The sequence below is a fragment of the Columba livia genome, chromosome 1 (genome assembly GCF_036013475.1).
Source record: "Columba livia isolate bColLiv1 breed racing homer chromosome 1, bColLiv1.pat.W.v2, whole genome shotgun sequence".
Classification (NCBI taxonomy): Eukaryota; Metazoa; Chordata; class Aves; order Columbiformes; family Columbidae; genus Columba; species Columba livia.
This window is the reverse complement of record NC_088602.1, coordinates 184,326,950-184,340,530: the sequence shown is the minus strand read 5'-3', so window position 1 is coordinate 184,340,530 and position 13,581 is coordinate 184,326,950. Positions and strand designations below refer to the sequence as shown.

At 35.0% G+C, this 13,581-nt stretch overlaps 1 long non-coding RNA gene across 1 annotated transcript; it reads left to right on the top strand.

Moving 5' to 3' along the window:
* The first annotated feature begins 707 nt into the window (after positions 1–707).
* On the top strand, positions 708–12,624 carry LOC135578214 (uncharacterized). The gene is made up of 3 exons (XR_010469562.1): positions 708–2,013; positions 2,959–3,049; positions 10,056–12,624. It is a non-coding gene; the product is annotated as an uncharacterized LOC135578214 (long non-coding RNA).
* The last annotated feature ends 957 nt before the right edge of the window (positions 12,625–13,581 follow it).

Below are 13,581 nucleotides of genomic sequence, written 5' to 3'. Positions count from 1 at the left end.
CTAACAAATACACAAGTAACCTAAAATAATTGTTGAATTGCTTTTCCTTAAAATATATTTAATTCTAAAATATTAATGAAAATTCTCAAGAAGTGGGTAGTTCAGATACTAACATCAACAGCCTTTCAAGTATCTTACAAAAGCAACTGAGTTACAAGCTGTTGCACATATGTATTCCAATATACTATTCCATTGCTAGATCATAAAATTCAGGTATGGTCTTCTAGACCATTAGTGGCAGATTTTGGAATGAATGTGAAGAGAAGCTCAAAACACTTGCACATAGACAATAGTTGTAGTTTGTAGGCAAATAACAATTTTCTGAAAGAAAAAAATATCTAAGTTTTTTTCCCTATTAAAAATTTTCTGTTAAAGAGATTCCTGTTAAAAGTGCACAAAATGCAGAATATAAACATATGTCTTCAGGACAAAATTGTTCATCACCATTTTCTACTCTGAGCTCCTACATGAGCCATATGATAGATATTACCTCCAGCCAGAATAGACTTGTCACTGGAGAAAATAAAGTGTTTTAGAAAGAAACAAGTTGCTTATTTAAAGTAAACCCAAAATATCCCAAAACTGACTGCTGCAAAGGTTATTTACTTACATTATTAAAAACTCAACCTATATTTTGAGGTTGAATTTTCCAAGGGTAACTTTTAGTCTTTGAGGGTTTTTTTTTATATCAGATAGTTTCCTGTGGAAGAAGTTTTGGATAGCAGAGTTGCTCATTTCAACAATGCTGTAGAAAATTTGTGCATAACTCTTCAAATAAAATATTACTGCTTACACTGTGAGGAGAAGCAATCAATAACTGTAACTTATGGATCAATGCAGGTATAGGTACCCAAATTTTCCCACCATTCTGACACTTACCTTTCCCTCCTCAAGGTGGCTCTTTAATAGATCCTGAATTCCTTCCATCAGCAGGAACAGAAGAAACTGGAAACCTTTTACATCCTTCTTAACACCCTGGATCACTTTTATGTTTCTGAAAGGCGAACAATAATATTTAGTAAATCATTTTGTGATTGATTGCATGTACATTGATACCTGTAAGTTCAAATTTTCCTTCTGCTATGTCTAGGAACATGTTTTTCAATTTTGTAATATGCACTTTTAACCTATGTGTATTACTCTAACCTTCGTAGCTCTTTTCAGTATTAGGATCATGGCAGGATCTCTATCCTAGTTATTTTATAGTGTGGCAACACTGAAATGGGAAGGCTGTTATAATTAAAAGGGCTTAAGACTTGGAGTTAAAACCAAATTATATTATAAAATAACTATTACAAGTTAAGCCTACAGATTAGAGTTTGTTGGGGTTTGTTGTTTTGTTTTGTTTTTTGTTTTGGTTTGGGTTTTTTTTAGTTTAGATCAAAAGCAGAAATACATGTGGTATATGCATGAAAGTGCAGTAAAAGGGAATCTGAAGGTCACTCCCATGGCTGGGTTGGAGTTCGTTTTGGTGTTCATGGCCTAGTTTTTATATTACCCTTCTCCAAAACATCCTGTTTAAAGCCAGGTAAATTGTGAAGGTGCCAGAACAGAGCAGGGTGCAGCTGTGTTGTAGATGAAGGCTTGCGCTCTATAAAATACAACCACTGAAGTGTTGTGGGATTGATGATGCCTTAGATACCAGCTGGTCCTAACAGGGCAACCAACCCCTTCTAGTCTGAGGAAATCCACCTCCACAGAGCACAAATATAGAAACAAGTAGACAGTTGGATGCCTAAAGTGAAATTAGAAACATGCAGATTTAACTCCCTCCATAACCAGAAACAGAAAAAAAAATGCAGTTGGTTCCAGTAATGCTGTACATTACCATGGGAGCAAGAAATTGTCTTTCTACTGTAAATGTTTCTTGTCTGGGTTTGATGTTTTTCTGCCACAGGATGGACTTCACAGTGGAGAGAAAGGAAATATGGGGCTTAATGTCTGCTTTGTGCTGTCTCAAGCTGGCAATTGAGAATTAAACTGAGTGTAAACATGAATTTAAAATATGAAAAGGTATTCTTCTCCATTTTATTTTTCTGTTTATAGTAAGTAATATAGTAGTACAAGAAATATTTTGTTTCTGTAAAATATTTTCTAACACAGATGGCAAAGATTGTATTAAAATTGACAAATTATGAGGTAAGACAAAATAAAATTTTCTGAATTATTTCTGATGTGACTCCAATGAAGTCCAAGGAGTTGCATGAAGATGAATTCAGCTCAACAAGCTTTATGCTGCTCAGAGCGAAACACATCAGATGGCATGGTTTATGGTAGTTTCAGCTATTCCTTAGCAAGCTCAAGCAAGTAGCTCACTCAAGCAGGTAATAGATCTCACATGAAAAAGTAACAGATCATATATTGAGGCATGCAAAATGACGTTTCATCACAACAAAATGTCAACTAGTAATTCATTACATTCCTACAAATAAGTCAAGAAGAAATATTCAGTATTCAATTACAGCTGTGTGCTGGGTTGCAACAGTTAATTCATTTGCTTATATTCCCTTCAGTTTTTCAGCTTTTCACTTTGCAGTTAATATTGCACCTTAATAATAAAAAAAAAAATTAAAAATTAAAAAAAAAACTTTTTTAGGACTTCAGAAGAAGCTTGAAATTCAGCAAAAGTGGATGTTTCAAACTCTGTACTGATTTTTTAATGCATCCAAATTATTTGGAATTTGTATTGACATTAAAGATCATCTCAGTAAAGATAAATGACGGACAACAGCATCATTTGAGGTAATGGGACAGGAAGTTTAAGGAAATATTGATTTAAAAGTGTGGCTACTGAACACAGAGTGATGTAAAATATACAGAGACTTGGTAGATTTAGAATAACTAAATTAATTTACCTGACCTATGTAGTTGTAATAGCCCTAGAAACTGTATTTAGTAAGAAAAACAAAAACAAACAAACAAACAAAACCTAAGCCAAATATTTCTATTGCTTTTCAGGTTAACAAAGCTCCATTTGCTTCTGCAGCTTGAGCAGTATCTGGATCTGGAATTACCCTACATTAGTATTTTATTCACATTCCTTACAACTGTGAGTATTCATGAAATTTACATTACCTTTTCTCAATAGTATCAAACTAATTGCCAATATGAAATGACGTTTGTAAAAATACCATATTTAGAATTCCAAAAAAATAAAAATATTTCCATATGAAAAGAATACCTAGTCAATCCTTCCAAAAAAATATTAAAATGAAAAATTCTACACCAAGCATATTTTACAAATAGAATAAATAATGCAGTGGAACAGAAGACTGTATGTTATATTGCTGTGTGAGATCACGGTATCCTATCCAGAGATCTATAAAAATGTAGTTAATTTTGTGCATCTTCAATAGCAGTTCATAATACATAGTACAGTTCCTCCTTTTGAGCTGCCAGAGAGTACACTATGAATGAGTATTAAAAATATTATGCATTTTATGTTATATTTTCATAATATAGGATGTTCTTATTTACATTTTGTGTATTATTCCTAATACATATTCAGAGCATATATTGTAACAGCTTCTTTAGAACCACTAACATGTATGCTGTGAATGTGTATTAACAGCAGAATACATTTGCATGTTATGAGTCCATAATACTGAATGCACAATCAAATCTTTGATAAAAACTCATTGCTATATATACAAGCACAAGTTATTTTCTCATGCTTCTCGCAACTATGCTATCTTGCACAGTCATCTCTCACCCATATCTTTACAACTCACAAAGAAAAAAAGCCCCAGAACTGCAACAATTCTATGAATTCTAGTTTTCTTGAAGTAAAATATTTCATGGGGACTCCTTTTTTTTTCCTCTCTTTGTTCTATCTGATAATTATAATCAATATTTTCTTGAACTGCCTGAATATATTCTCCTGATTTTTCATTTTGGCTTCCATATAAATGACTGGACTGAGGCCTTAGCCTCAAATGCTCATTTGGATATTACATGTAAATTACAGGTCATAGGAAGAAAAACATAAACCTGTCAGTTCTACTAGTATTTTTGACTGTCATGATTCTGTTTGTTTGCATATTTGCCTAAAATAACAGGGATTTTTTGCCAGCCAGGAGCATACAATTCTCTAGACTGAACAGAACTAGAATTACAAAACAAAATGACAAAATAACATGATTACAAAACTTCATTTGAATCAAATGTTACTGTTGTTCTATATTGACAGATAAGCATCCTGGCAACCCGTGCAAGTAAAGGTGCAAAAAGGCACCCTTACTTGTCTAAAACAGGGAGTTAAAGAAAAAGAATCTATGGTCTCTGTTTCTTGCTTAGCTAAATGAAAAAAATGCAAATCTTGGATCCAGGCCTGATATGATTCTGTGTCTGTGTTCACAGAATGGGGGTTTTCCCAAGGAAGCAAAAGAAAAGCTAAGGGCAACTTAGCTGTTGCCCACTTCCCTTCCTCATTCTTTAGACTTGCTGGAATAGCTAGAAAAAAAACACAAGAGGAAATTCTCTATAGCATTTGAAGGACTACGTAGTGATCATACTCGCTATTAGTTTTGAAGTACTTTCAGTTGTATTATTTACTAAGCACTACTGAAATGTATTTTATAGTTCTGATATCACCACAGATACATTAACTCCAAAAAGTATTCAGATAAGCATTCTGGCAATTAATAGCAAGTATAAACTACCAGACATACAAGAGCCACATGTTTATGCGTGACTATAATAATAATGCTTCAGCTAAAATATTAATAAAATCAGAAAATACAAATTAGATTTAAAAAGTCCTCCTCCTAGCTGGTACTTTTGAGCCACATATGCAGGGATGCAGTCCTGCCCACTGAATGATAGACACAATTATATTCTCCATTAATAAGTGTAATATCTGCCACATACCAGAGGGAGAGAGTGTGCGTGTATGTGGACATAAAATCACTGGAATTTTAGTGTTTTCTTTTTAGAAGAAATTGTTACATTTCAGTTTAGTGAGGAAACTTATTACACTGTACAAATTCCTTCATTTCTCTTTCCCTTTTTCTGTGTTTTATTTCAAACATTTTAAAGTATTAATGAAACTGCTGTAAAAGCCATAATATTAGAGTATAATTTTATTTAACATTGTTTTACATTATAAGAACTATAAACAGGCTCCTGTAAACTTATACAAGCAGTTATTTTGGGGTCTGAGCTATTTTTTTCTTCTATGATTGTAAATAAAAGTAAGGTAGTTTGTACTCAATTATTTTAGAATTCTAACATACTAGCTGCTCTTTCTCAGAGGTTGTTCCAAGAAGTAAATGCCAACAAGCTGTAAATTACCTTGATCATTAAAGATCAAGAACAAGTGAAATACCTTTCTGTTGTTTTCCAAAGTGAGCTTCACACCTTCTCAATAGGTTTGACTTTCAAATTAATACAATTTACTATAAAAAGTATAGTTCTGATAACCAGGATCTACAGCTGAGTCAAATGTAAGCAACTGTAGCACGGAAGCTTTCACTGTAGAATCTCTGGTGTTCCAGTCCTGGATCTCTCATCAGATCACTGATTTTTGCCCCATTTTTGGTTTGTTTTTTTTTAAGCCAGATTTCTTAATGCGGACTTGAAGAGGATTTGACACCCATTTTTTAGAGTAAAAGGTATTCTTTTAATTAGTTTACACCATTAATATAATCAATGATTAAGTCACGAGATAGCGACGTTCCAGCCTGCTTCATTTTTCCCCACCTCCCCATCAGTCTGTTCTGAGGCTGGGAATGGGAGTGCTCCTTGTATGGTCACCCCATGCGCTCAGCCCAAAACAGTAAATATTTCTTACCAAAATTCGTCTTGCCTTTTCATATTACCATTTGTAGGTAATTCTGAAAAGAGAATCATACACAATTTAGAAAAGGGTTATTGAAGTGTTCTCTCAAAACACTATAACATCACCAAGCTCTTATTTTCTTGAGGAAAGAAATGCAATGTACATCTGGAAATGTATGTGAAGGAGCACTCAAGGCCTATATTCAATAAGTATCCACTTCTACCTGCCATTGTAATGGGATCAAATTTGCCAATAATTAAAAAAAAAAAAAAAAATCAAAGAAAAACAAACAAAAAAAGCCCACAAATCATTTGTGAGAATATGAAAATTATGCAAGACGTGCTATGAAAGTTTGGTGTTCTATATGAAGAATTAGTACTAAAAACCTAAATCTTCAGAAACATCTAGGTTATCAGGCATTGAATTTGATTTTTATAAAACTCTAACTGGAAAAGGCAAAATATGAGGGTGAGCAGAAATACAAAGGTATGCTATTTTTTCCTTTATAGTACCAAAAAAGAAATTTCTCTTCTGATGTCCACAGCTTCTAATACCTTGTCACACTTTAAATTCTCCTCCTTCATGAGATTTGTTGTGGAATGAGAAGTGGTGAAAAGTATCAACAAGCTCCCATGACAAAGAAGACAGTATAATACTTTTTAAAATAAAGCAGAAGATATCTGATCTCATTTTCTCAATGTAAATGAGTGAACTGGGGAAGAATGGGGTGATTTTGCCTCGCATTGATGCAAACAAAATCAGAATTTTGACACATGGATGCAGCTGTCTGTAAAATATTGCATTAATTTGCTCCGCAGTTTGCAGGGAAATACACAATTTGAGATTTTGGCAAAATAAAGTGAAGGGTTTAGAAACACACAACTGGTTTTGTATATATACATTAATGTTTGTCTAAGTATCTGTCTAGACACTCATAGTTAACTACACTCACAATGTGCATGTGTAAAGGATATGCTACAGTAGACCATGAGATTATACATTTATCCTCATTTGTGAAGGTGGATGGTTAGAACTCATGAATGGAAAAAGATATATTATAAAGTATTTAATCCTAATCAATATTTATTCAAGGAGACAAAGTAACAGTAAGGCAAATCCACAATACTTAAGAAAAAAAAAAAAAGCTGCAAGCTGGATTTCTTGCAGTAGTTAATGAAGTTCTATAATTTATTTTAACCCTGAAGTGGCTTTTTAAAAGACCCTAATTATATTAATGTACTAAAAGAAATACAATTGTCACTTAGTTTCATTAAGCATGACAGGTGACAGTTCCAAAGATAAATGCTGAAACTTGTGAAAATTGCAAGTTCAGGTTGAAGTGACAATAATATTGTAGCAATGGGATGGAATTGTGCTGTTCACTGCATTAATCAATACTACAATTTATTTTTTAATGTATGAAGAATGTTTCATTTCATTAATTTATGACTAGGTTCTTTCTACTTAAGTCTTTCAGTCTTTGGATTTTGGTTTCATTTTAAAACATTCCGGCTATTTATAAATCCACAGGCAATCTCATAACATATCACTGTTGGAAAAGAATCAGTTTTTCGCATGCCATATGCAATTTGGGAGACTGATAATATAACTAAATCAATTAAAGGGCTCTATTAAGACTGGAAAAGTTGTAGTATTGTCACCTCTGCCATGCTCTATGTAAAAACAAAAGATTTAAATTTATTCAGTTCATGATAACTCACTTATGTTTCCAAATCACAGGCTACAACTGCAAACTTCTAGCAAAACCTAGCATTTTTATTTCCAGTGATGAACACACAAACTACTGCACCAAGTCAGCGTTATATTTAGATTAGCACAGCCTGTATCACAGTGTCACGGATCTGAAGCTCTTTTACTGGGACTGAGAGGATCCCACCATAAAATATTTTCATTACAACTTTATGATTCAAAACACAAACACACACTCCTTGCTGCCATGCACAGATGGGGTTTGTTTATGTTGTACTTTGTGATAGCTCACATAATTGACTTTTAGTACTTTGGGATAAGCAAGAAGTTAACATTTTTATTTTCTAATACAGTTAATGAGCAGTGGTAAAATGTGTGTACAGTAGATGTTTAAGGGCAGCTATCAGTAAGAATGCTGACAGCACCTAGAATAACAACATACTTGAGCTATTTACTTTAAGTGTGGTTAAATAACACATATACAGTAATTGATATGTAAATTTAAACTTCAAACATGGCAATAATGAAACCATTTAAACAATCACCTTCACAGTACTATAAAATCAATATGTAAAGGGTTTCTGGAGCAAACCTTGAGCTTTTGAGATACAAAACTTTCAGAATACAAAACCCTTTCCAAGTCAAAATACAGGCAGTACCAAGTATCAGACAGAACTGAAAACTATCCCTGCCAACAGGTCTAAGCATGTTTCTGGCCCCATTAAGGACAACAGTTAATGTAAACATTTTCATGTTGAATGTTAATAAATATATCAGGTGTAAATGATTATGAACCTGTTGGTAGCTTTCTCTGCTAATGCTACGTATTTCTGTTCTCTGCGTGTTGTATAATCTTTAAGTTGTGGACTTGCAACTTACATTGCTCTTTACATCTCCACTACATCTGGCTCATTATTCTTGTGACTTACCAAAATTCACGTATAAATGGGTAATGCCTCTTAAATTTATTAATCCAATTTGATTAAGAGACAATGTTCATAGTGGAGGCGCATATGAGGCAATTTACGGCTTTTGAGGGTGATTAAATGCTGAAGTGGAGCCAAGGCATTTGATAATCACAAGAACTATTTATTGCTGGAATATTCCAGCCACATGACTGTGTTTCCCATCAGTTGGTGAGAAAAGCACATTTAACAAACAATATTAAGAAGATGTATTTTTCTAGGTAAATGAAGGTTTGAAATTTTATGATGTAACTACAGTTTAGAACCCCCACTCATGTCCCAAGAAGGGTAAGTACAGGCAAAGTGTACATAGAATTCAGAAGGAATATGTTTCTCTCCCTAAGAGCAGGACTAAGGACAAATAATTGTGTGAGGAAGTTACCTGTGCAGAAACTGAGGGCTGAGAATGAAATGTAAACATACATGCTTTGAAAAAGGATTTATGACTCATTTTCATATTGCTACTGTAAATGAGTAACAATTAGCATCTGCCAAACTGGCCTGTTAGCACATGTTGGAAACATGCCCAAAGTGGCTGCAGTTCTTCTGTCTCATGGGAACAGGCCCATTTCATTTTTAACTCCACAAATATAAAAGAAGTAAGGAATGACATCTTAGGAAGTGGCTGCTATGGAATTAGGAGAAGGGAGGTTCTGGTGGAAAACCCTCATAAGAGCTTGGAGAGGAAGTTGGAGTTGAGGGTTTAGGGGATTTTTTTTATTTTTGTTTTTAGTTAATATTGTGAGTCACAAGTAAAAGGCCAATGCAGGGCTACTACTCCATAGTTATTTATACAGTGAATACCAAGAGCCTCAAATCATTCACAGATCCCATCAGTAGTCTGCTATACACAAAATAGCAATGTTTGGTTGGGGCTCTTTTTTTCATTTTGGTTTGATTTGGTTTGGTTTTGGGTTGGGTTTTGTTTTGTTGGTTTGGGATTTTTTGTTTGTTTTTTTACAAAGAAGGCATCACTGATACTCATGTAAAAATGAGGTAGCTTCTTCTGCGGCAAGAACATTAGGCTGTAACCTGGTGACTTCCAGAATGGGAGCAACCAAGCTGCACGTGCCTGGTTACATATCTGATCATCATTCTCCTTTGTCTTGTTCCTTTGAACTCATATGCATCAGTTTAAAGCTGTATAAAATTCAACCCTCTTTTCATTTACTGGAAGTGAAGAAGGAAGGTGGAAGGACGATGCTGGAGTTTTGGGCCCGCTGGTTTGGAGAGTCTGTCTGAGCAGAAAACAGAAAGCAGGTAACGTTGCTTGCAGTGACAAGCAGGCATGTCCTTAACTGTTAGTCAGAAAAGAAATACATTTGTCCTTCTCACTGATTGTTAGGGAGAAAAAGAAAAGGCAGCCTCATTTTCCCCAATAGTTCTGTCTTCAGTTTTCTGATTTTTGCACTTCATATTCACTAAGAATAACTCAGAGATAAAAGGGAGGAAAGCTGAATGTCTGAACATAGCTGGTAGTCTTTTTTAACAGCATCCAAGCAAGGACTGGCGATGGACTATTACTGCACAGTAAAATATATGAATTATTTCATTTACAGTTGCTAGATGTCTAATTTCAGTGTTCTGTTTCTTTTCCCTAGGTAATTTCAGAAGGGAGAAACGAAAGAGGTAGGAAGACAGAGGAATGCAGCGTTGCAGGGGAGCACAGATTTTCACTCCCCTTTGCTCACAGATACTCTGTAAGTCCCGTTACACAGATGGCCTCACGCGGTGAGAGGGCAGAACCAAGGAACTGCTGTGTCGAGGCACTCCGGAGAATCTCCCAGAGCGGTCTGTCTCAGAAAGCAGGCAACATCAGGCATTTCAGGGAAAAGTGAAAGAAGTCAGTAATAAAAGTAGGGAATCATCTACATGTGATGAGATCTTATACTAATTTGCAAAAAAATGCTTTTTCCTTACCTCAGACATCAGGCTTTGTCCGTACAAGAGACTGTCTCTATACATAAATGGTTTATGTTCTTCAATCATTACATCTTGTTCTTTACGAGGAAATGTATAGAATCTCACTCTAATGTGATGAAAGATTCCATTTTTTCTCTAAAAATCACTCAAACCTCAGACTGAATACAGTCTCAGCACATCAAAATTCTGAGTCTAGCCATGTTTCTTTAAACACACAGAACACACAGCTCCTTCTGCATCTACCATTGGCTTTTTTTTAATGCAGGAAACCTCAACTCTCTTCTAAAATTTACCACAAACTTTCACAGCATCTACAAGCAAAATACTTAATCTTTGCATGCCTTCTTTTTATTATCTATGAAATAAGAATGGCAGTATTTGCTTCCCAGGAAGGTCATATTCACCTCAGATCCTGCTATGGCAGGTACTGATGAATTCCGAGCAGTAATTATTTGCTAAAAATCTCAAGACAAGAATTTAGGAAATCAACAAATACACCTGTCAATCCTCTTGCACAGGACCATGTCAGGAAGCTCCATTGGGAGGCATCATTACCAGGCTTTCAGTCTTGCCCAGATATCAGCATTAAGTTTGGCCTGTCTCACCTGTGGTATTGCTGACAGAAGTGGCTTTACCCACTTTTGCTTTCCTCAGGCAGCCAGAAAGGATGTTATGACAAAATAAGAGCTTCCACCGAGGTAGCAGGGTAGTTATCTTTGAAAGCATTCTGGGCCATGGTTTCAGAACAATCCCACAACACTATTTAGAAGTTGACTGGCTTCTTGTTAAGGACATAACAAATCAGTTTGTTCATTCTTGGAATGATAATGCCATTTCACTGAAGTACAACTGAGTTCCTTTTACATTTTCTGTGTGCAGCAAAAACCCCAATACAATACTGTTGAGCCTTCTGAAATGAATGTCTCTTGAAGCAATAAACTTGTTAAAAGAAAAAATGGTTTCTGGGCACCAGGGCTATGTGTTTAAGGATTTGAACTTTCTTAATGCCTAAAACCTGGAAAGAAGTCCAGAAAGGACACCCAATTAGAAAGATATTGACTCATCCTGACAAAGAGTGGGGGGAGGGAGAAAGGGAGGAAGGAGGGAAAAGATCAAGGCTTACAACAAAAGATCTATTCATTTGTAACAGCTTGGCTGTGGAACCATTCCAGCATGCTTAAAAATACTTTATCCATTAGTTGGGAACTATTTTCTAAATGGCAACTTGCTGCCCACATCTGACCACAACCAGCTCCCTTTTCACATCGAACATAGCAAGGTTCATGTCAAAAACAGCTTGCCACCTCTTCTGGACATTGTAGCAGGGTGAGGCAGAGTAAAGCACAGGTGCCTTGTATGAAACAAAAATCCCTGACCTCCAGCATATAGAGAGGGGAAGTACAATGCTGTTCAGTTCCTCCCAGGCTATTTTAAGAAAAGAGGATGAACTAATACAATATTGAACTAGAGTTCTCCTCTCACAAAAAACAGGAACATCATTTCAGGTTAATCAAGTTATTAAAAGTAAGGTAATTTAATGCCTCAGTTTATGAGCTCAAGAGTAGTTCTTTGAAATTTTACATGAGGCTGCTTTATGTTAAACTCTGATCACACACCTGAATAAAACTATCAAACGTGTCACCAGTATTCTTACATAATTAGCCAACATATAAACATTTTAATTACAAATACTGTATACTTGTTGAAAAGCAGGATTTTTTTTTATAAAATTATTCTCTCCTAGGAACACTTCCTTCTCAGTTATAAAGTGGTATCGCTGGAAATATTAATATTTTATGCTAGGGACTGTGGATACAACTTCATATAAAAGCTTTTCTTTATCTGAAATGTGACTGTTGCTGTAAAGTTGGCATTTCTACCTTTTCCTGGTATTTTGTTACATAGGCTTTCAGAGCTTAGTTTGAGGAAAATGAATGTCTGGTTTAATGTATGTTTATTTCTCTTGACACATACATTGCATCCTTATGTTAGTTTGCATTGAGACTCTGGAGGAGATGTTGGGAGAATATTGCACAGTTGATCTTCTCATCAAAGTATCGGCTTTTCTAAACGTGTCAGTCAGCTACAGCTAAAAATACTCTGTATTACAATATATGCTATCTGATTCACCTCCTCATAGGGATCATCTTTGTAACCTTTTCTCATGTGGATATTCTTAATAACACCAGCCCTATGTAAATGCAAAAAGACTACATCTGTATCTACAGCATCTGTTAAAAGTAAAAATGCAGCGAGAAAATGCTTAGGTTCTTAAAACAAAGTATTCAATAATTTATATTTGGGGTTTAGATTTTAGATAGAGAAAAACAAGGTTTGTAAGAATTCCTTGCTTTTTTTTTTTTGCTTAGCTTAGTTATTTACTTTCAAGCTAACATGTGGAAGCAGTGATGAAAGTGGGCATCGTAAATAAATATTTGTAAGTGTCCAGTTATACACAAACATGGTTGTATTGTACAAAATGAAATGAATGCACAATAGCTGCCTTTTTAGCTTCCTGAGACATGATAGCTCCTAACCTAGGTTTGCAGGTACCTTGAAATATTTATCGATAATACAAGACAGATTCTAAAATATAATCTCCTTTATAAAAACAGGCACATTGTAACCCAGCTCTGCAGAAGGCCTAAGAAAAATGGCAAGGCAAGATCAAACATTTATCTGCATCTCACCTCCAACAAAATATAATTTTACTTTGGCTGACCTTTAAGTAGATGTAACAATTATATAACAAAGTAAACCAAAAGCCAAATAGAGAAAGAGACACCACAGTTCACACAGTCCAAAATGTATGAGAAACAAAATCTAGATAGCATTTCTCATGGTGAAATCAAAATTAAGTTTTAGATGCAATGCGGGACTGGTAAATGTTTCTGATTTAATGAGGAAATGTATCCAGATTCTAACAGCTCATTTAATTTTCTAGATACATCAAAGAGCAAGATGACCTCAACACAATAGCAAGACTGAAAAGAGTTCCTAAATTCTGAGCCCAGCCACAGGGTAGTTTCAGAAGCCTTCGAGTCACTGCCTGGCTTCTGTCTTCTGACAACTTGGGGTTTTTTATTTAAGGGCAACATTTACCTACTGCGTAGGAACGCTATGAAGATTAATTAATCTACATGCCATGTGAAATATGAAATGTGCTGTGAAATAGATCTAAGTGGTGGAAGTGCAAAGGGCAGT